This window comes from Schistocerca serialis, chromosome 4 (assembly GCF_023864345.2).
Source record: "Schistocerca serialis cubense isolate TAMUIC-IGC-003099 chromosome 4, iqSchSeri2.2, whole genome shotgun sequence".
NCBI lineage: Eukaryota > Metazoa > Arthropoda > Insecta > Orthoptera > Acrididae > Schistocerca > Schistocerca serialis.
In genome coordinates this window covers 100,255,808-100,281,182 of record NC_064641.1, presented here as the reverse complement: position 1 = coordinate 100,281,182, position 25,375 = coordinate 100,255,808, and positions in this window count along the sequence as shown.

The following is a 25,375-nucleotide window of genomic DNA, read 5'->3' as shown; positions in this document are numbered from 1 at the left end:
TCTTCATCTCCCAGTACCTACTGCAACCTACATCCTTCTGATCTGTTAAGCGTATTCATCTCTTGGTCTCCCTCTACGATTTTTACTCTCCACGCTGCCCTCCAATAGTAAATTGGTGATCCCTTGATGCCTCAGAATATTCCCTACCAATCGATCACTTCGTCTAGTCAAGTTGTGCCACAAATTTCTATTCTATCTAGTTCTATTCAATAACTCCTCATTAGTTATGTGATTACCCATTTAATCTTCAGCATTCTTCTGTAGCACCACATTTCGAAAGCTTCTATTCTCTTCTTGCCTAAACTATTTATCGTGCACGTTTCACTTCCATACATGGCTAAACTCCAGACAAATACTTTCAGAAACGATTTCCCAACGCTTAAATCTATACTCGATGCTAACAAATTGCTCTTCTTCACAAACTCTTTCCTTGCCATTGCCAGTCTACATTTTATATCCTCTCTACTTCGACCATCATCAGTTTTTTGCTCCTCAAATATCAAAACTCATTTACTACTTTAAGCGTCTCATTTCCTAATCTAATTCCCGTAGCATCACCGTATTTAATTCGACTACATTCCATTATCCTCGTTTTGCTTTTGTTGATGTTCATCTTATATCCTCTTTTCAAGACACTGTCCATCCCATTCAGCTGCTCTTCCAGGTCCTTTGCTGTCTCTGACAGAATTACAATGTCATTGGCGAACCTCAAAGTTTTTATTTCTTCTTCATGGATTTTAACTCCTACTCCGAATTTTCCGTTGTTTCCTTTAATGCTTGCTCAATATACAGATTGAATAACATCAGGGCAAGGCTACAACCCTGTCTCACTCCCTTCCCAAGCATTGTTTCCCTTTCATGCCCCTTATGTTGTATCATGCAGCGTAACTTGCTGTGACAGTGCGAGAGAGAAGGAGACAAAGATATTGTTTATTACTCTGTTGCGGTCAGCGCTCACATAATTATTCTTAGGATATAGAGCCATTCTTGTGTTGTAAAAAGTCGACGCCATTGCGAGATTTTGATTCACATTGTAAAATATATGTGTATATGGAAGGAAATCAGTCAATTAAATATTGTTCTTTTCAAGAAGGTACGTGTTATTCTATTGTGATTTAATAATAAATACCAGCTTGAGAACAGTTCCGACGGGAACGTTCAGTTCTAGTGAAATAGTTCGATGCTTTCTTCGGAAAAGAAGTCACTTCATGAATCATTCAAATTCACAATTGTACCTGGACATTTCTCAGAACTGAAAGAAATCTGATTGCTTTGCAACAGAGTCCCGAAGAATATTTCTCTGTACTTTGGTTACCACTTTCCGCTCAACACGGTATCTGCAGCAGCTGGAGCAGATTTCTACAACAGCGAGAGCGTGTAATCGCTATCAGTTTCACACATCGCCCTGTGGACGCTGTATGTATTAACCCACAACAGTGAACATACAGTTACTCACACACATAGAAAGACAATACAAGGTGGTGTGGGAAACATTTCAGTATAAAAGTCCTGTAGAGGTAAACAGTAATTAACCTAGTAGCAGTAGTAAACAATTTTTTTTTTCAAAGGAGCCTTTATACCGCCGACTCTTATAACTACCATCTGGTTTCCGTACAAATCATAAATAGCCTTTCGCTCCCTGTGTTTTGCCCCTGCCACGTTCAGAATTTGAAAGAGAGTATTCAAGTCAGCAAGCTTTCTCTAAGTCTACAAATGCTAGAAACATAGGTTTGCCTTTCCTTAATCTATTTTCTAAGATAAGTCGTAGGTTCAGTATTGCGTCACGTGTTCCAACATTTCTAAGGAATCCAAACTTATCTTCCCCGAGGTCGGTTCTACCAGTTTTTCCATTTGTCTGTAAAGAATTCGTGTTAGTATTTTGCAACCGTGGCTTATTAAACAGATAGTTCAGTAATTTTCACATCTGTCAACACCCGCTTTATTTGGGATTGGAATTATTATATTCTTCTGGAAGTCTGAGAGTATTGCACCTGTGTCATACATCTTGCTCACTAGATGGTAGTGTTTTGTTAGGCCTGGCTCTCCCAAGGTTGTCAGCAGTTCTAATGGAATGTTGTCTACTCCTGGGGTCTTGTTTCGACTTAGGTCTTTTAGTGCTCTGTCAAACTCTTCATGCACTATCATATTTCCTATTTCATCTTCAGCTACATTCTCCTCCATTTATATAATAATGTCGTCAAGAACATCGCCCTTGTATAGACCCTCTATATACTCCTTCCAAATTTATGCTTTCCCTTCTTTGCTTAGAACTGGGTTTCCATCTGAGCTCTTGATATTCATACAAGTGGTTCTCTTTTCTCCAAAGGTCTCTTTAATTTCCCTGTAGGCAGTAGCTATCTTACCCCTAGTGATGCGCCTCTACATCTACATTCACCATAATGTTTAGAAAAGGAGCGAAAAGTGTACGCAAATTTTGACCTGTACAAAAAAAATTAACACTTGGACACCAGCTGCGACTTGATTGAATGCAAAATGTGGACAGTTCTTTTGTGGAAAAAATGATCAAAAGCGACAGGACCTGTCGTTATCAAGACTAACCTACCACAACACGAACATTTGTAGAAATTCACATGATGGGTCAGCGCTCTAATGGCATAACACTGTACGAGTTGCAAAGCATCACAAGAAATAGATTTTTTTGACAGTTTTACATGGTTGCACGAGTATTCTGTGCATTGTTTTTCGTTGTTTTATTAATCCGTTCTCGATAATTTTTGGTCAAGTTAATGACGACATTGGGTGCAGGTGCTACTCTGCGATCAAGTGACCAGCACAGAAGAGGAAATCACTGCCAGTCACTTGAGACCAATCACAAACTTGATGACAAAAAAAGAATGAGGTACCTAGGTGTTCTCACTAAGCTGTTAGCGCCAGAAAATCTAAATTTACTAGTCTGATGTCAATACCATATCATGAACACAGCTTCCCAAACCAGTCGATTATTTGATGTGATATTCATTCAAAAGTTTGAGAATGGAAACCAAAACTGAAGGAAAAAACATACAAACTAAATACAACAACAAAGGTAAACCAGGGGGAACGACAATATACAGAAATAATCTGCTCCAGCAACAAAATCAGCTACTAGTCCAAATCAATGAACATGAGCAACATAATAAAACCCGAAATCAGGTTAATAAACTACAGGAACCAACTTGTAGTACTGTGGTAGGGAGGAGGTGGTACAGAAGAAACCAGAGTAAAAATAAAACCATAATGGGTACAAAAAAAGACGAAGAAATGCAAGCAGCAGAAACAACAGCGTGGCTATATATCGAAAACTTAAAGAGAACCACCACAACTGATACAGTAGTGAAATACCTTAACAAGAACGGAATACTGGGACAACTAGAATGTGAAGAACTGCGCACACTGCGCGACAAAAAGCTTTCAAAATAGGTATTCCGTTTGAAAAGCTAAAAATCACGCAAGAACCACAATTCTGGCTAGAAAACATAAAAGTACGTCGATTTCGTTTCCCAAGACGATCAATGGAAGAGAGCTCAACTAAACTAAGAAGAAAACCAGAAGAGCAAGAAAAAAAAGCAGTCTTGTGGCATACAGAGGGAATAAAATTGCTCTTAACCTAACACCAACAGACAATCTGCAAACCGCGGATCTTGAAATTCTAACAGAAACCTTCCTGATAGACAACTGGCAACATAAAGATTTCTACAATTATCACCTAATGAGAAAGGAGAGAGAAAGAGGACGACCCATAGGAGGAATATCTATCCTACTGAAACCCTGGTTGACACCCACCAACAAAATCATAAAACAAGAAAACAGTATGCTAGTAGAAGCAGCAAACATAAATATAATTGCAGCCTATTTTAAACCGCACACAAATGCTGTAGAAATAATTGACAAAATAGTCACACTCATCAAACAATGCGACAGCAAACCCACCATTATTGCAGGCGATCTCAACTGCAGAACAGACACGCAGAACTAAAAAAAAAAAAGTAGTCATTGAAACCCTAGAAGAAGATGGTTTCACTCTATTGAACGATAGACAGATACATACATACATATGCCACAATGGGAAAAGCACCGATGGTATTGCATTAACAAGAGGAGAAATAAAATGATGGAATTATTCCATTAATCCTATACGAAAGCACATTCCAATGAGGATAAAAATAAATAACGTCACGTCACCGTCAGCAAGAAAGACCTATCGAATCACACAAAGAAAAATAGATATAGAAAAAAATTAACAAACCAGCAAGAAGAAATAACACAAATAGAAACTCTAATAGAGGAAGGAGACCTTGAAAAAGCAACAGACCAAATAGAAGACCTTCTAAAAAATTCAGTGATACAAACAAACCCAAAAACAAGGACGGCAAAAAGATGGTTCGATGCTGAATGCTACAGCAAAAGGAACACTGTTCTAAGAACGCTCCACACATTAAGAAACCAGTACGACGGAGAAACATACAAACTGTACGCAGAAAGGAGGAGAATCTACATAGAACTATTAGAAGAGAAGAAAAAAGAATACATGGAAAGAGAGACAAATAAAGAAGCGGATGAAGCAGAGAAAGACCCACACATAGCAGCAAGAACACGAAAACTGGCTCATACACCAAATACAGACATGAAGGAATGGGAAGATCACTTCAGGAAGGTACTGAACAAACGAGGAATCAAAACACCCCGAAAGAAAGAGAAACAACATCAAACTAAGGAAAATGACAATGTATGGAAACTTCTAAATGAAGAAGATGTAAAAGAAGTAATAAAAGCACTGAAGAACAAGAAGGCAGCAGGACCAGCTAATATATATAATGAACATATGAAAGATGCGAAAGAGGCCCTCCAACATTTATGGATCAAACTATTTAACAAATTCTTGGAACTTGGAAGAATTCCGTCACAATGGAGACACTCGACAATAAAAGTTCTCTACAAAGTTAGAGGAGACCCAACGGACTCAAACAAGTACAGAGGCATAGCCCTGGAAAATACTCAGTTCAAGATGTTTTCAAAGATAAGTACACAAAAAATCAAAGCCTCTGTGGACAGTCATCTTCCAGAACGAGAAATGGGTTTCAGATCTGGAAGATCTACACTTACGGCAATCCGGCTTCTTCTAAACAACATCGATGAAGCGCTAGAAAAGAAACAAATGTTCTACACAGTGTTCATAGACTTTACCAAAGCCTTTGACCTACTAGAAAGAGATCTCGTAGTCCGAAAATTGGAAAACACAATGGGAGAAGACTGCGTATGGGCAAGAACAATCAAGTCAATCCTCGAATACAACTAATCACAATATCAGACAACCTCTCTTTTTCGAACCTAATTCTGCAATAGACCGGACTCTTACAGGGTGACCCAATGAGCCCTTTGCTGTACATTCTTGTCACTGAGGAAGTACTCCGAATTGGAGGAAATGAAGAAGATGTATATGTATATGCATACGCTGACGACATAGCAGTGGGTTCAACAGATATACAGAAGCTGCAGAAAATCATTGAGAAAATAGACAAATGGTGCAGTGAACACAAACTACACATAAACATAACAAAGACAGAAATGGTGATTTGCAGAAGAGGAGGCAAAACACCCAAGAATACGGAAATCAACATCAGAGGATAAAAAATAAAATCTCATCAGTCTTTAAATACCTAGGGGTGACATTGCAACCAGCAGCCAAATGATTCACAAAACATACAACAGAACGTGCAGCCCAAGCGATAATAGCAATACAGCATGTCAAAAACATCCGCCTACTCAGTCTAGAGATAGCCATGAAATCATTCAACGCAAAAATCTTGCTAATCGTGGCCTATGGGATGGAGGTTATATGGGACCACATGACAGAAAAAATCTAGAAACACTAGAAAAGGTAAAATAGACTTATCTAAAAAGAGCACTAGGTCTCTCAAAGACAACAAGATCTAGATTAGTGTACCTGCTAGCAAGAGAGACATTCCTAATTGAAGACATCAAACTTCGATATATGATGCCACACACCAGGGCTTCCAGAAAGCAACTGAAGATCATGGAGGACAAACGAGAAAAAGTGTGGCCAGAGGTCTATGGCACCGAAGCAATCACGAACCACTAATGGACAGCACCAAACTTCGAGCTGCGGCATGTCGTAACTAGACTTTCTATTCACGGTTTTCATCTAACTTGCAAAAACAAAACTTATCACGACCCAACCACAACATGTGTATGTGAACTGTGTAACGAAGCCTGTGAACGATATCACGTAGAACTGTGCAGTAAAAGAGTGAAATCGATAAATGAATATGCAAAAATGTAAAATGTAAAGGTAAATGTAAAATGTTAAGCATGGTAACTATATATGGCTATTTGGCTGCAATTTTATTAAAATAAAAGGATGAGAGTGGAAGTGAAGAAGTTTTGCATAGTTACCTTTTCCACTTCACATAAGATCAAAATAAATGTAAATAAATTTCTGTATGCATTAAATTCCATATGGTAAACTAACAGTGAAAGATTTGTTATTCAAATTGGACTTCTGAAGCAACATGAAAGGAGACATACAGTTCTATGATAATAAAATTGAAATTTCCTTCCACTAAAAGTAAACTGGCTTGAATAAATCAGAGAAGAACATGAAAAGGTTCATAAAAAGAACATTAAAAAGACCTCAAAGGTTTCCAAAAACTACTAAAAGAATTAATGAACAGCTGGCTCAGAGAGAGTGTGTAGTCTGGTGGTGAAAACGTGGAAGCTGAAAGCGACAGCAGGGAACTTTCCTCGGAAGATTTGCAGCACGCTTCAGCGGGAAGATTGAGCGGAGGGTGAAGAAAGGACGACATTGCGAGATCGCGAACAGCTCGTTCTTTGTCGTGTGTGGGCTGAGCCAGAAATTTCAATAACGTAGAAGGCTTCGCAGGTGTGCAGAGGGTCGAGATATTCGTTGGAGTGAACACGAAACAAGTAATGCCACAACACATTGCTGCCGATATTACTATCACTCAGGTGTAGGCTTGACTGTAAACAAAACAATTAAGAGCAATACTATAGATTTTTATGGAATGTCAGACAGAACAGGAAGACTTTTTTTTTTTTTTTTTTTTTTTTTTTTTAAGAAAAGTTCCACTGGAATTATTTAAGCCTGTGAGTCTACGTGCTCCAATTCTGACGAACAGCTACGATTACTTACAGGAGCTGATAAATGACAACAAATCCCCCTAATCCAACAATATTTCACCCTTAACTCATTTTTCGAGAAGAAATAAATGCTAATGACAACGACCAGATGGAACCGTACAACTATTTTTCAAATGCAAATCGTTATCGATTCTTAAGATGATAAAGTAAGAGATGTAGATTGTGCTAATTTACTGGAGAGTCAGGGAAGTAGACAAGATTAAATTACGCAACAAGTTCAGCGTCATCAAAAAAGGTAGTACAGACACAGACGGAAAACAAAACAGTTTAGGAAATGTATTTACGCAAACATCAAAAGATGTTGCAGGCACGACGAAAGGAAAAGAAAAGAAAATATCTAAACAAACGGCAATAGAGACATATTAGAATACGCTGACTTATAAGTATTCGTAAATTTCAGTTACAGAATGTGAGGTGACACCATATATCAACATAGAGAATCCCACATAACAGAAAACAGAAAAAAATGTAGAACAGTTCCCATATTTCTGCAAAAGGTTCAATAGTTCAGCAGATGAACCAGAAACAGTGAACAATGAACATAGTGACTTTCCACAGCAAATGCCCAGTGAGATGCATAAAGCCATTCTTAAATTGAAGAAAAGAAGGCGCCAAAAAATAATGCAGACAGACCATACATAAAAAAATGTACACGTATAAGCTTCCTCTTCACCCAGTACTTTTACTAAAATTACCAACAACCTATAGCAAAAACATTAGGTTTTAATCAGGCAAAGAAAGAAGCTGGTTTTATAAGTGAATATAGCACAACGGTGAAGATAAACTTGAACAGCAAAGACAGCAATTTATTAGGGTAAGGTTGCAAGTAGTTAAGAAAATCCTTTACAATAAGACTAAAATAAAGAGTAACCAGCATATTAAAGAGAAAATTGTCCTAATTAATAATGACAATATTTCGTTGATATTTTTATTTATCTATGTATCATGTTCCTTGGGACCATGTGAGCCATGGCTACTTAGTGATGGCAGTCATAGTACGTTTTCTGAGTCATCAGTCTTCTGATCCGTTTGATACGGCCCGCCACGAATTCCTCTCCAGTTACTACATCTTCATCTCATGGTAGCACTTGTAACCTACCTCCTCAATTGTTTACTGTCTGCATTATAAACTCTATCTCCCTCTACGGTCTTTACCCTATGCAGCTCCCTCTAGTACCTCGGAAGTTATTTCCTCACCCCTTGACACATGTACTATCACCCTGTCCCTTGTTTTTGTCGATATTTTCCGTACGTTCCTTCGCCGATTCTGAGGAGAATCTCCTCATTATTTCCCATAACAGTTCACTTAAATTTCAACATTTTTCTGTAGCACCACGTCTCAAATGCTTCGCTTCTCTTCTGTTCCGGTTTTTCCACAGTCCACGATTAACTGCCATTCAATGCTCTGCTCCAAACGTGCATTCCCTGAAATTTCTTCCTTATTTTATGTCTTATGTTTAAAACCAGTAGACTTCTCTTGGCCAGAAATTCCGTCTTTATCTGTGCTAGTCTGCTTTTTATGTCCTCTCTGTTTCGTCATTTCTCTTCCAAGCTAGTAGAATTTCTTAACTTCGTCTACTTCGTAATCATCAATTTTGACTATAAGCTTCTTGGTATTCTAATTTGTGCTAATTCCCATTGCTTTAGTCTTTTTCTGGTGTACCGTCAATCTATAATCTATACTCATTAGACTGTTCATTCTATTCAACAAGTCTTATAATTCTTAAGTTATACTGAGGATAGCAATGTCATCAGCGAATCGTATCATTGATATCCTTTCACCCCGAATCTTAATCCTATACTTGAACATTTCCTTTATTTCCGTGATTGCTTCTTCTATGTATAGATAGAACAGCAGGAGCCAAAGACTAGATTCCTGTCTTACGCCGTTTTTAATCCGTGCACTGCGTTGCTGTTCTTCCAGTCTTATTGTTCCCTCTTGGCTTTTCTAAATATTGTACATTACTCGTGTTTCCCTATAACTTCTTCTTATTTTTGACAGAATTTAGAACATCTTGCGTCATTTTACTTATCGAACGCTGTTCCAGGTCGACAAACTCTATGAATTCCTCGTGATTTTTCTTCAGGCTTGCTTCCAGTATTAACTTTGTCAGGACTGCTCTCTGGTGCCTTTACCTTTCCCTGTCGCCCGATTAATCGTCATCTAACAGATCCTCAATTTTCTCTTTTATTCTATTCTTGTCCGTAACTTGGATGCATGAGCTGTTAAGCCGACTGTCTATAGTTATCGCTCCTATTAGCTGTCACTCTTCTCGAAATTGTGTGGATGATATTTTTCTGAAAGTCTGATGGTGTGTCGACAGTCTCACAGATTTTGCACACCAACTTGAATAATCGTTTGGTTGTCATTTTAAAAATTCCAATGGAATGTTATCTACTCCTTGTGACTTATTTCAGTTTCCAAAGCTCTTTTAATTTCTGGCTCTATTCTGCATCCGGTATTTCTTCCATATCGACTCCACTTTCTGAGCAGAAAATTTCCTAGCAGAATTATCAAAGAATCAATGAAACATGAAAAAAGGTGAGGGTATACCAATAAGTCGCACATTAGACAGAAAAATTCTGTGCTGTGAGGAAATAATGTGCAGATTAAAATGAGTGTGCCGAAAGGAAACCTTTCATCTTGGATTTGAGTAGTTGGGACTGTAATATTATTGGGCTTTCCGTCGTATGAAAGCTGTGAGTACCCTTGGAAAGGCATTCACCTAGCTGTGTATTAAATGATCAACTTATGAGATGAGACCTATTCTTTGAAAGACATTTGTTTTACATAATTTACGTAACTGTAAAGATGCGCATCTAGCGCGAACGCTAATACACCGTTTGTGCAGTCAAAGAAACATTTTAACAGTAGCTGAACTGAGCGTTCCGCTTCGATATAAATAAAAGATGACAGTAAAAACCTTTGTAGATCTTCAGATTTTATCGAACTTATTCTCGTAATGTGAAAGGGTAAAGAAGGTCGTCTTTAAGCCATGAAAGTGAGCGGTCTTGCCAGCGTGCAGACAACAGTTATTAATTTAACAAAATTCGAGTAATTTACGTTCGATACTGTAAATCGGCTAGTTATTGTTATGAAACTGTTGAACGGTGCAAGAATTGTCTCGAAGGAAGGAGAAAAGTAATGAATGTCAGTTGTGATGAAGACGTGAACCAAGAAGCGAGCACAGGATAGGCTGAAATCTGACCGCACCAGTATAGTCAGAAAATTACTTATGTAAATTATACTGTTTATAAATAAGCTCTAACGGCTTGTGAGAATTATTTGAATATATTTAGTGTTTACCAGATATCTTATTCTATTCTTTTCCTTTATTTTTTTTACCTCCACGTCATATTATTTTCATAAATGTCAAACAGCCTTTACTACAGCAGAGAATAGTGCGGCATCCTGGTCGTAGACAGAAGGCCGCTCCTTGTCTTCTATACAACTCATAGCTGCTCCATTTATTAACGATTTCATTTTCAAATGCAGTTTTTTATTGTTCATTGTTAAAGGTCCCTCAGGTAATTATAAAATTCATACTGATTACGTAAAGGAATCCGGGTTGTTCTATTCCAAATAATAGAAGCCTATGCGTAGCCAAAAACTAGCCTCCTTCTGACAACGATCAGGAACCGACCAGAAGACGGACGTCTTCGACAGCTTTCGTGTTTCCTGTGGCAAAGCTGTGCCAAACTGGGGACGCGACATTCTAGTATGAAACACAGTATATATATATATATATATATATATATATATATATATATATATATATATATATGTATATATATATATAATTATCAGATTAAAATTGAAATACATTTAATTAATTCATTCTTTTGTAACTTTTTTTTGGTCATCCGTCTACTGACTGGTTTGATGCGGCCCGCCACGAATTCCTTTCCTGTGCTAACCTCTTCATCTCAGAGTAGCACTTGCAACCTATGTCCTCAATTATTTGCGTGACGTATTCCAATCTCTGTCGTCCTCTACAGTTTTTGCCCTCTACAGCTCCCTCTAGTACCATGGAAGTCATTCCCTCATGTCTTAGCAGATGTCCTATCATCCTGTCCCTTCTCCTTATCAGTGTTTTCCACATATTCCTTTAGTCTCCGATTCTGCATAGAACCTCCTCATTCCTTACCTTATCAGTCCACCTAATTTTCAACATTCGTCTATAGCACCACATCTCAAATGCTTCGATTCTCTTCTGTTCCGGTTTTCCCACAGTCCATGTTTCGCTACCCCAGACGTACATCCTCAGAAATTTCTTCCTCAAATTAAGGCCGGTATTTGATATTAGTAGACTTCTCTTGGCCAGAAATGCCTTTTTTGCCATAGCGAGTCTGCTTTTGATGTCCTCCTTGCTCCGTCCGCCTAGGTAGCAGAATTCCTTAACTTCATTGACTTCGTGGCCATGAATCCTGATGTTAAGTTTCTCGCTGTTCTCATTTCTACTACTTCTCATTACCTTCGTCTTTCTCCGATTTACTCTCAAACCATACTGTGTACTCATTAGACCAGGGGCGGGCAAACGTTGCACGCGGCTCATGAGCGCACAGCGCTGCACGTGTGCTGCTCGCGAGCAATCGTCGACTGGGGCTGTGGCGACAGCCGGCAGGTTGCGGCAGTGTAGTGCCAGGCTAAGCTGCGGACGTTGATGCGTAGCGACCACTACGTAGTGAACGTTGTATTTCAAGAACCGGAAAATGCAGAGTGAAACAAGAAAACGGATAAGTGGAGATTTGCTATCTTTTGAAAAGTAATGGGAGAATCACTTTTTCTTTGTGCAAAAATGTGAAAATTCGAAATGTTTAATATGTGGCAGCATTCTCGCTGCTCAGCGGAAGTTTGGTATTGAAGGCCATTATAACAATTTTCAGAAGGACGAGTACAATTTATTGTCGGATTCTGAGTGGATGGGGAAATTGACTGAGCTTAAGAAGAGCGATCTGACGATACCAGATGAATCTGTCGTAGTTGCTGTTGTCACGAGAGATCTGCGACTTTCTTTCCCCATGTCTCTCATCTAACTGATTTAACATTTTATGGAGCACTGTTTTCAGTTTTTCAGGACGACAACAATAATAGCCCAGCGGTACGTACAGTTATAACATTGTGCTTAATATAGCGAGAGCTGGAAAACCATTTGCTGAATTAGTAAGTGTCGGATAAGAACAAACATCAGAGATGAAAATTTAAGTAACTGTTTGCGTTTGTCTGTATGTAGAAATTTTGTTCCACTCCATCCGTGATAATTAAATAAAACGTATCGTAGGTAATAGGTACTCTTTCAAACCACGATATCTTTCAAGCACTCCTACTAACCTTATTTCTTCATTCAATAAAGCAAGCTAGGAAACAAAATGCATTGCACAGGAAGGAGCGGACAGAAGGTATGGTGGGGATGGGAGATAAGCGGGTGGCCAGCTTGCCCCTGTGTGCACGCAGAACACCTGTTAACTGCACGCGTGCAAGTGCACCGCACACGTGCAGGATTCCTGCCCGCCCCTGCATTAGACTGTTCCTTCCGTTCAGCAGATCATTTAATTCTTCTTCACTTTCACTCAGGATAGCAATGTCATCAGCGAATCGTATCATTGATATCCTTTCACCTTGTATTTTAATTCCACTCCTGAACGTTTCTTTTATTTCTATCATTGCTTCCTCGATGTACAGATTGAAGAGTAGGGGCGAAAGGTTATAGCCTTGTCTTACAACCTTCTTAACACGAGCCCTTCGTTCTTGATCGTCCACTCTTATTATTCCCTCTTGGTTGCTGTACATATTGTATATGACCCGTCTCTCCCTATAGCTTACCCCTACTTTTTTCAGAATCTCGAACAGCTTTCACCATTTTATATTGTCGAACGCTTTTTCCAGGTCGACAAATCCTATGAAAGTGTCCTGATTTTTCTTTAGCCTTGCTTCCATTATTAGCCGTAACGTCAGAATTGCCTCTCTCGTCCCTTTACTTTTCCTAAAACCAAACTGATCGTCACCTAGCGCATTCTCAATTTTCTTTTCCATTCTTCTGTATATTATTCTTGTAAGCAGCTTCGATGCATGAGCTGTTAAGCTGATTGTGCGATAATTCTCGCACTTGTCAGCTCTTGCCGTCTTCGGAATTGTGTGGATGATGATTTTCCGAAAGTCAGATGGTATGTCGCCAGACTCATATATTCTACACACCAACGTGAATAGTCGTTTTGTTGCCACTTCCCCCAATGATTTTAGAAATTCTGATGGAATGTTATCTATCCCTTCTGCCTTATTTGACCGTAAGTCCTCCAAAGCTCTTTTAAATTCCAATTCTAATACTGGATCCCCTATCTCTTATATATCGACTCCTATTTCTTCTTCTATCACATCCGCCAAATCTTCACCCTCATAGAGGCTTTCAATGTATTCTTTCCACCTACCTGCTCTCTCCTCTGCATTTAACAGTGGAATTCCCGTTGCACTCTTAATGTTACCACCGTTGCTTTTAATGTCACCAAAGGTTGTTTTGACTTTCCTGTATGCTGAGTCTGTCCTTCCGACAATCATATCTTTTTCGATGTCTTCACATTTTTCCTGCAGCCATTTCGTCTTAGCTTCCCTGCACTTCCTATTTATTTCATTCCTCAGCGACTTGTATTTCTGTATTCCTCATTTTCCCGGAACACGTTTGTACTTCCTCCTTTCATCAATCAACTGAAGTATTTCTTCAGTTGCCCATGGTTTCTTCGCAGCTACCTTCTTTGTACCTATGTTTTCCTTCCCAACTTCTGTGATGGCCCTGTTTAGAGATGTCCATCCCTCTTCAACTGTACTGCCTACTGCGCTATTCCTTATTGCTGTATCTATAGCGTTAGAGAACTTCAAACGTATCTCGTCATTCCTTAGTACTTCCGTATCCCACTTCTTTGCGTATTTATTCTTTCTGACTAATGTCTTGAACTTCAGCCTACTCTTCATCACTACTATATTGTGATCTGAGTCTATATCTGCTCCTGGGTACGCCTTAGAATCCAGTATCTGATTTCGGGATGTCTGTCTGACCATGATGTAATCTAATTGAAATCTTCCCGTGTCTCCCGGCCTTTCCAAGTATACCTCCTCCTCTTGTGATTCTTGAACAGGGTATTCGCTATTACTAGCTGAAACTTGTTACAGATCTCAATTAGTCTTTCTCCTCTTTCATTCCTTGTCCCAAGCCCATATTCTCCTGTAACCTTTTCTTCTACTCCTTCCCCTACAACTGCATTCCAGTCGCCCATGACTATTAGATTTTCGTCCCCCTTTACATACTGCATTACCCTTTCAATATCCTCATACACTTTCTCTATCTGTTCATCTTCAGCTTGCAACGTCGTCATGTATACCTGAACTATCGTTGTCGGTGTTGGTCTTCTGTCGATTCTGATTAGAACAACCCAGTCACTGAACTGTTCACAGTAACGTACCATTTCCTGCTGCTGTTGATATTACCCGATACTCATCTGACCAGAAATCCTTGTCTTCCTTCCACTTCACTTCACTGACCCCTACTATATCTAGATTGAGCCTTTGCATTTTCCTTTTCAGATTTTTCTAGTTTCCCTACCACGTTCAAGCTTCTGACATTCCACGCCCCGACTCGTAGAACGTTATCCTTTCGTCGATTATTCAATCTTTTTCTCATGGTACCCTCCCCCTTGGCAGTCCCCTCCCGGACATCCGAATGGGGGACTATTCCGGAATCTTTTGCCAATGGAGAGATCATCATGACACTTCTTCAATTACAGGCCACATGTCCTGTGGATACACGTTACGTGTCTTTAATGCAGTGGTTTCCAGTGCCTTCTGCATCCTCATGTCGTTGATCATTGCTGATTCTTCCGCCATTAGGGGCAATTTCCCACCCCTAGGACAAGAGAGTGCCCTGAACCTCTATCCGCTCCTCCGCGCTCTTTGACAAAGCCGTTGGCAGAATGAGGCTGACTTCTTATGCCGGAAGTCTTCGGCCGCCAATGCTGATTATTTATCAAAATTTAGACAGGGGCGGGGATCGAACCCGGGACCGAAGATGTTTTTCGATTATGAATCAAAGACGCTACCCCTAGACCACGGGGTAATACTAGAGGCTTCATCCTCAGTTGTATTGGTTCCGCTTATTGAAGATTAATCAGCCGAACAGTGCACAACTTTCTGTTCAAAACTTAGGGGAGTGTCGTCAACGTGCTTTTCGTTTCTCTGCCTCGTGTTGACTGAATGAATGTTGGAATTTCTTCTGAACGAGTCAATGTTGTCAGCAACAAATGTCACTGTAGAATATATGTACAAAGATGGCGCAGTTAGAAATCTGAGACTCTTGAACAACAACCTTTATGAAGGCCGCTGATCAGTCTCTCCACCTTTTCTGTGCTAGGAATATTGTTGGTAAGTGAGGTCGTATGGCGTGATTGGGTGGGAGACACCGAGGGAAGGTTCAACTGCCTGAATTGCAAAGGTGTTTTCTACCCTTCACACGCCTGGCTATAATGAGCATGTTTGTAGTGTGGTGCCGTGTAAGTGCTGTGTGGTGATAAGAGAAGGGGGTTTGTGAAACACGGTGCCGGCACATTGCCTACTCCTCTTGATTAGCAGCAAGAGTACCGACGAGCTTAACGTCCCCATACGATGTACGGATCGGTATCAACAGTGTCCCCACGCTTTCACTTCGTGGGACACTACGGTGATGTTTGAAATTTAATCCACGACTCTGGGGCAAAGTCTGGTGATTAGGAACTTCACGCTGTTACCCCTCCTGTTCCGTCTGTCGTGACGACAAAGTGGAAATTGTCAACAGCACGCGGCGTACCTGCACGGTCACCATCCAAGTAAGGGCTCCGACCAACGGTCCCTAACTTCGGTGATCTAATGGGAAGAGTAGCATCCAACGCGGCACGGCCGTTGATCGTAATGGGTAAGTGCACAGAATTACCTCGAAATGTAACACCACACCGGATAACACAGCGTAAAATAAGGAAAGTGTGGTGTCACCGCCAGACACCACACTTGCTAGGTGGTAGCCTTTATTCGGCCGCAGTCCGCTAGTATAAGTCGGATCCGCGTACCGCCATCAGTGATTGCAGACCGAGCGCCGCCACACGGCAGGTCTAGTCTAGAGAGACTCCCTAGCACTCGCCCCAGTTGCACAGCCAACTTTGCTAGCGATGGTTCACTGCCTACATGCGCTCTCATTTGCAGAGACGACAGTTTAGCATAGCCTTCAGCTACGTCATTTGCTACGACCTAAGGTCAGACTACGGCCAGAGGTGGTTGTTCTGGGTACTGATTTCTCAGGATCTATGCACCGAAATTGCGTGAAAATGTTATCACATGTCAGTTCTAGTATAATATATTTGTCCAATGAATACCCGTTTATCATCTGCATTTCTTCTTGGTGTAGCAATTTTAATTGCCAGTAGTGTATATACTGTCGAAGACAGGACGCGGTAAATAATTTGAACCATTCACAATTAATATTCTGTGTGCCACTATACACTTCTGTCACTCCACACGAAAAATTTCATATGAAGTATTGCTCCGCAAGTAATTATATAGAAAAACAAATTAGCAATTTTAACCGAAAAATGAAGGCATACGTAAGGAAATTAACTTGGACACTGCTGTATTGGATATGATCAAAAGATGACGATTGAGATGGTAATTGCATGTATTGCATTAGGCTGAGAACAGGTGATCTAAGAAGATGATGGAATGGACACTAACGTGAAATGGTGTTTCACTGGTGGCTCGAAAGTAACGTGCTCCTAAAATAGAGTGAACAACTCGAATTAATTTATGAGCATGACATGATGTCATAGGAGGAACGACGTATGTGACATGTTTTGTTACCACAAAATCATCCGTAAAATACTTGAAAATGGCCTAAGTCCGAAATTGTACAATCGTACAGAAAATAAAGGAAATGCCAGCTGAAGGCTTCAAGAAATCATTAAAAAAGAAATGACAACAAATAAGAGTATAACACTTAAGCTCAAGAAATGATCGAAAACAACTGCAATAAAACTATAATTTGTGCCCAGAATTCATACTATTTAAATATATACTGACAAACATTTAAACATGACGATAATCTTGAAACACAAGATCCAAGGTAATTACAACAAGTTGCCTCCACAAGTCCAGTACTCGCACGGCGTTAAGATTGACTGCTCATTCAAAAATTTCACTGGATGCAATTACTGGACCTTACCAATTTAGAGCATTCATCAACAGTCCACAGCGTCCGCCACATAACAGCCGTTTCCCTGTGCGGCTTGGGCTAACGGGCACCCCACTGGATGGGCAATGGAGTTCTAAAACACAATTTAACGTGTCCTATGTTACACAGTATTTTAGATTTATGTGACGATGCTGTGCTGAGAATATTTATATGTTTTGACGGTACCATTACGACCTCATCACATTAAGACTTGGTGAGAACAGATCTGAAGAGCCGGCCAGTGTGGCCACGCGGTTCTAGGCGCTTCAGCCTGGAACCGCGCGACCGCTACGGTAGCAGGTTCGAATCCTGCCTCGGGCATGGATGTGTGTGATGTCCTTAGGTTAGTTAGGTTTAAGTAGTTCTAAGTTATAGGGGACTGATGACCTCAGATGTTAAGATCCAGAGTGCTCAGAGCCATTTGAACCAAGATCTGAAGAGGGTCATTACTGACTGGAACAGGTCGTCGTTAAAGGAATTTATACTGTGATCAAAGACTGGAATAAAAGAATATTTGACAGTATTGGATCACTGTTCATATTCTGGACCATGTCGCACCTGTGTAAAAATAAAAGTGTTTAACAACTCGGCTATATGATTGCCCTGTCTATCCCAGTAGGACTCTCATTAGTTGGACCTGTTCACAGATCCACCCAAAAGAACAATACCACAAGCAACTTAAACGATACTAAAACCATTCACTGTGCAGCAACAGGGACGAATCGCAAGTAATCAGGGACAAATAGAACCTAAAAACGGCCAAAAGTCCAAATACACATCGTCCGCTGAGACGCTCGACCGACCAATGAGCGACCGTTCCCGATGAAACCACAGTCAAGGGAAAAGGTTACAAGTGGCTTGCTGAAAAGGGGTCACTTTGGCGAACGGCAACACAATGGACGATGGCGGCAAAACACGTTTGCTGGAAAACCAATAGCCGTCAGCCTCTCGCTGAACGGAACCTTTGGTCCCTTCCCGCACAATCGGCCAACCGTAGTCCCGACCGGTTCAGGTTGGAGCCCCAACTTACTCCCAGCGCTGTCCAAACGATACTCGCACTCCGCGAAAATTCAGCCCACCAGCCGAGTCGCGGCTGCAGCGCCACTCGACCAAACAGAAGAAGTCGCCCGGAAGGGAAATCGATACGAGCTGACAGGGCTCACAACTGAGTGGAAAAGAGGAGATGAAAGTCGCTTAGAATGAGGTCTCTGCTGTAGGGAGGTTGGGTGATGTTCTCTCTACCCGTCGTAAACTTTAGACACCATTCTGCGACATGCAGAAGAGACATGATAATCTCTCCATAAGTCTCTACCAACTGTTGGTGTATTTGCTGCTGTTACATCTTCCGCGCAAAGGAATTGAATAACTGACGGGTTTCTTGGTGAGACCAGTTTTCGAAAAGTGTCACCTTTTGCGGTAATAAACAATCCTACCAGAGGAACGTCCGCAACTGAGCATTATAGCAGAGGTTGAAAATACCGCTTCAGTTGTAATGTTATTTTTACTTTACATAATTAATTTGAAAATGCCGCTGAAGTTTTAAGGTTAGTTTTATTTTAAATAGGAAGAACCTTACAACTGAATCGGTATTTTTAATCTCTGCCATTTGTGTTTATCTTAAACTACCGCTGCAGGGTATCGGAACTCTGCACATGTGCCAACCGCATGCGTCAGAAATACCTCACAATACCAATTTATCTACACTGAAGAAACTGGTACACCTGACTAATATTGTTTACGGCCCCTGCGAGCACGCAGAAGTGCATGCACTGGACTAATGTCTGAAACAGTGCTGAAGGGAAGTGATACCATGAATCCTGCATGTCTGTCCATACATCTGCAAGAGTACGAGGGGGTGGAGATTTCTTTTGAATAGCACGTTGTAAGGCATCCCACACAGGCTGAATAATGTTCATTTGTGGGAAGTTTGGTGACCAGAGGAAGTGTTTAAGCTCAGAAGAGTGTTCCTGGACGCACTCTGTAGCAGTTCTGGCCGTGAGGGCTGTCGCATTGTCTTGCCGGAATTGCCCAAGTCCGTCGGAATGCGCAATGAACATGAATGGATGCAGTTGATCAGACAGGATGCTGACGTACGTGTCACCTGTCAGAGTCGTATCTAGACGTATCAGGGGTCCCATATCACTCCAACTGCACACTCCCCACACCATTACATGGCCTCCACCAGCTTCAACAATCCCCTCCTTACATGAAGGGTCCATGGATTCATGACGTTGTCTACACACCTATACACGTCCATCCACTCGCTTCAATTTGAAACGAGTCTCGTCCGACCAGGCAACATGTTTCCAGTCTTCAACAGTCCAATGGTGTTGACGGGCTCAGGTGTGGCGTAAAGCTTTGTGTCGTGCGGTCATCTAGGGTACACGAGCGGGCTTTCGCCTCCGAAAGCCCATATCGATGATGTTTCGTTGAATGGTTTGCAAGCTGACACTTCTTGATGGGCCAGCATTGAAACCTGCAGCAAATTGCGGAAGGGTTGCACTTCTGACACGTTCAACGATTCTCTTCAGTTGTCGGTGGACCCGTTCTTGCAGGATCTTTTTCCGGCGCGGCGATGTCGGCGATCTGATGTTTTACCGGATTCCTTATATTCAGTACACTTGTGATATGGTCGTACGGGAAAATCGCCACGCCATCGGTACCTCGAAGATGCTGTGTCCCATTGCTCGTGCGCCGACTATATCACACGTTCAAACTCACTACATCTACATCTACGTGATTAGACTGCTATTCACAATAAACTTCCTGGCAGAGGCTTCAATGAACCACCTTCATACTAACTCTCTACCGTTCCACTCTCGAACGGCACGCGGGAAAAAGAGCACTTAAAATTTTCCGTGCGAGCCCTGATTTCTCTTCCTTTATCGTGATGATCATTTTTCCCTACGAAGGTGGGTGCCAACAGAATGTTTTCGCAATCCAAGGAGAAAACTGGTGATTGAAATTTCATGAGACGTTCCCGTCGAAACGGAAAACGTCTTTGTTTTAATGATTGCCATTCCAATTCACGTATCATGTCTGTGACACTGTCTCCCCTACTTCCCGATAATAAAAAACCAGCTGCCCTTCTTTGTACTTTTTCGATGTCATCCGTCAGTCCCACCTGATGCGGATCCCACACCGCACAGCAGTACTCCAGAATAGGGCGAACAAGCGTAGTGTAGGCAGTCTCTTTCGTAGACCTGTCGCACCTTCTAAGCGTTCTGCCAATGAATCGCAGTCTTCAGTTTGCTCTACCCACAATATTATCTATGTGATCGTTCCAATTTAGGTTATTTGTAATTGTAATACCTCAGTATTTAGTTGAATTTACAGCCCTCATATTTGTTTGACTTATCGCATAATCGAAATTTAGCTGATTTCTTTTAGTACTCATGTGAATAGCTTCGCACTTTTCATTATTCAGGGTCAATTGCCACTTTTCGCACCATACAGATATCTTATCTAATGGTTAAAACCCGCCAATGTAGCAGCAGTAGGTGATCTATCAACTGCATCAGACACTTTTTGTCTTATATAGGCGTTGCGGAACGCAGAACCGTATTCTACCTGTTTACGTGTCTCTGTACTTGAATACTCATGCCTATACCAGTTTCTTTGGTGCTTTAGTGTATGGCAGACGAAACTCCAGAAATACCGGTCTTGTAGCCTTAGTTTCTGTTCGCACCTCGTAGGAGACCGAAACTAAAATTTAGTGTATGTGTTTCATGTATGAGTGGCAGTGAAAGTCTTGTGTAAGAGGAGATCTTTTGGAGTGTGTCGTGGTTTACAACACCGTTTAGGATCGCTATCGAATTCCACAAGAGCACCTGTGAGAAGCAAGTTTTTATCGGTATGCATGAAATGTGGCAACTATCGAGGAATCGCCCTGCTTAACGTCTGCTGTAAGGTCCTGTCCAACTGCCTCATACACAGAATTCAGCCAGTGGCAGAATCGGTGATTGGGGAGTACCAGGGAGGTTTCCGGCCAGGACGGTCAACAGTAGATCACATCTTCAGTCTCCGGCAGCTCACTGAGAAACTGGGTGATTATGGTAAAGATTTGCATATTTTATTCGTTGATTTTAAGATGGCCTATGATTGCATACATCGCAAGAGCCTGCTCAACTGTTTAAGGGAGTTTGGCATAGCAGAGAAACTAATCAATCTAATAAAGATCTGTCTGAACGAAACACGGGCAAAGGTGAAGATGGGAAATCGCGTAACTGAGGAGTTTAAAATTGTGACAGGACTCAGGCAAGGAGGTGGGTTGTCCCCTATCCCGTTCAACTTTGGCCTCCAAAAGATCGTACGCGAGACCTTCCAAGAGAACGAAGGGATTGAAATCGAAGGAAAGAGACTGGTATACTTAGCCTATGCAGACGACATCTGTTTACTCTCTAGGTCGGAAGAAGAGTTGGAGCAAATGACCAAAGCACTAAAGGAGGCTGCCAGCAAATTTAGGCTAAACAAAAACGAAGCCAAGACAGAGTACCTCGTTATGACGCGTGGTCGTTGTCAGACTGCTGATCATCTACAATCACTGCAGGTTGGGGACCAGTCCTACAAGAGAGTGCAAGAATTCAAATACCTAGGGGCACTTTTGATTGAGAACTCGTCATGTGAAGCAGAGATCAACGCCAGAATACAAGCAGGAAACCGATCTTACCACAGCCTAGCACAACTGCTTCGGTCCAGATATCTCTCCAGACAGTTCAAGTTTCGACTGTACAAAACCCTGACGCAGCCTGTTGTTATATATGGCTGTGAGACATGGAGTATCCAGAAACAAGAGTTCCATAAGCTACTTGTTTTTGAGAGAAAAGTGCTTCGGAAGATCTTCGGTCCGCTTCTGGATGCAGATACAGGGGAATGGAGGATCAGATACAACCAAGAGTTTGAGGAACTATACCAGCAGCCCAAGATAGCAAGAACTGTCAAAGCCAAACGAATGCAGTGGGCCGGCCATGTGGCCCGGATGGAGGATCACTGATGGCCTTGGAAGCTCCTGGATTTGACACCTACAGGAAAGAGACCGCTTGGGAGACCCAAGAAGCGTTGGAAGCATGGACTCCATGAAGATTTAAACCAAGTATCAATAGATACTTCCATTAGAACTACTGACTGCCTTGGGAGAGCCAGTCCTGACAAAACTCTACCATCTGGTCAGCAAGATGTACGAGACAGGCGAAATACCCTCAGACTTCAAGAAGAATATAATAATTCCAATCCCAAAGAAAGCAGGTGTTTACAGATGTGAAAATTACCGAAGTATCAGTTTAATAAGTCACAGGTGCAAAATACTAACGCGAATTATTTACAGACGAATGGAAAATCTGGTAGAAGCCGACCTCTGGGAAGATCAGTTTCGATTCCGTAGAAATGTTGGAACATGTGAGGCAATACTGACCTTAAGACTTATCTTAGAACGAAGATTAAGGAAAGGTAAACCTACGTTTCTAGCATTTGTAGACTTAGAGAAAGCCTTTGACAGTGTTGACTGGAATACTCTCTTTCAAATTCTGAAGGTGGCAGGGGTAAAATACAGGGAACGAAAGGCTATTTACAATTTGTACAGAAACCAGATGACAGTTATAAGAGTCGAGGGGCAGCGGTTGGGAAGGGAGTGAGACAGGGTTGTAGCCTCTCCCCGATGCTATTCAATCTGTATATTGAGCAAGCAGTAAAGGAAACGAAAGAAAAGTTCGGAGTAGGTATTAAAATCCATGGAGAAGAAATAAAAACTTTGAGGTTCGCCCATGACATTGTAATTCTGTCACAGACAGCAAGGGACAGGAGCAGTTGAACGGAATGGACAGTGTCTTGAAAAGAGGATATAAGATGAACATCAACAAAAGCAAAACGAGGATAATGGAATGTAGTCGAATTAAGTCGGGTGATGCTGAGGGAATTAGATTAGGAAATGAGACACTTGAGGTAGTAAAGGAATTTTGCTATTTGGGGAGCAAAATAACTGATGATGGTCGAAGTAGAGAGGATATAAAATGTAGACTGGCAATGGCAAGGAAAGTGGTTCTTGGTTCAAATGGCTCTGCGCACTATGGGACTTAACATCTGAGGTCATCAGTCCCCTAGAACGTAGAACTACTTAAACTGAACTAACCTAAGGACATCCCACACATCCATGCCCGAGGCAGGATTCGAACCTGCGACCGTAGCGGTCAGGCGGTTCCAGACTTTAGCGCCTAGAACCACATGGCCACGCGGCTGGCAAAGTGGTTCTGAAGAAGAGAAATTTGTTAACATCGAGTATACATTTAACTGTCAGGAAGTCGTTCCTGAAAGTATTTGTATGGAGTGTAGCGGTGCATGGAAGTGAAACACGGACGATAAACAATTTGGACAAGAAGAGAATAGAAGCTTTCAAAATGTGGTGCTACAGAAGAATGCTGAAGATTAGATGGGTAGATCACATAACTAATGAGGAGGTACTGAATACAATTGGGGAGGAGAGGAGCTTGTGGCATAACTTCAGAGGAAGAAGGGACCGGTTGGTAGGAAATGTTCTGAGGCATGAAATTTAGCATTGGAGGGCAGCGTGGAGGGTAAAAATCGTAGAGGGAGACCAAGAGATGAATACACTAAGCAGATTCAGAAGGCTGTAGGTTGCAGTAGGTACTGGGAGATGAAGAAGCTTGCACAGGATAGAGTAGCATGGAGAGCTGCATCAAACCAGTCTCAGGACTGAAGACCACAACAACAACAACATACCAGTTTCTATGGCGCTTTATTGTATAGCAGACGAAACTCGGGAAATATCGGCCTTGTAACCTTAATATCTAATCACCCCTCGCAGGAGACCGAAATTAAAATGTAGTATACATTGTGTTACAAAAAGATACGGCCACACATTCAGGAAACATTCGTCACACACAAATAAAGAAAAGGAGAGGAGCTTGTGGCATAACTTCAGAAGAAGAAGGGACCGGTTGGTAGGAAATGTTCTGAGGCATCAAATTTAGCATTGGAGGGCAGCGTGGAGGGTAAAAATCGTAGAGGGAGACCAAGAGATGAATGCACTAAGCAGATTCAGAAGGCTGTAGGTTGCAGTAGGTACTGGGAGATGAAGAAGCTTGCACAGGATAGAGTAGCATGGAGAGCTGCATCAAACCAGTCTCAGGACTGAAGACCACAACAACAACAACATACCAGTTTCTATGGCGCTTTATTGTATAGCAGACGAAACTCCGGAAATGTCGGCCTTGTAACCTTAATATCTAATCACCCCTCGCAGGAGACCGAAATTAAAATGTAGTAACAGGGTGTTACAAAAAGGTACGGCCACACATTCAGGAAACATTCCTCACACACAAATAAAGAAAAGATGTTATATGGGAATGTGTCCGGAAACGCTTAATTTTCATGTTACAGCTCATTTTAGTTTCGTAAGTATGTACTGTACTTCCTCGATTCACCGCCAGTTGGCCCAATTGAAGGAAGGTAATATTGACTTCAGTGCTTGTGTTGACATGCGACTCATTGCTCTACAGTACTAGGATCAAGCGCATCAGTACGTAGCATCAACAGGTTAGTGTTCATCACGAACGTGGTTTTGCAGTCAGTGCAATGTTTACAAATGCGGAGTTTGCAGATGCCCATTTGTTGTATGGATTAGCACGGGGCAATAGCCGTGGCGCGGTACGTTTGTATCGAGACGGATTTCCAGAACGAAGGTGTCCCGACAGGAAGACGTTCGAAGCAACTGATCGGCGTCTTAGGGAGCACGGAACATTCCAGCCTATGACTCGCGACTGGGGAAGACCTAGAACGACGAGGACACCTGCAATGGACGAGGCAATTCTTCGTGCAGTTGACGATAACCCTTATGTCAGCGTCAGAGAAGTTGCTGCTGTACAAGGTAACGTTGACCACGTCACTGTATGGAGAGTGCTACGGTAGAATCAGTTGTTTCCATACCATGTACAGCGTGTGCAGGC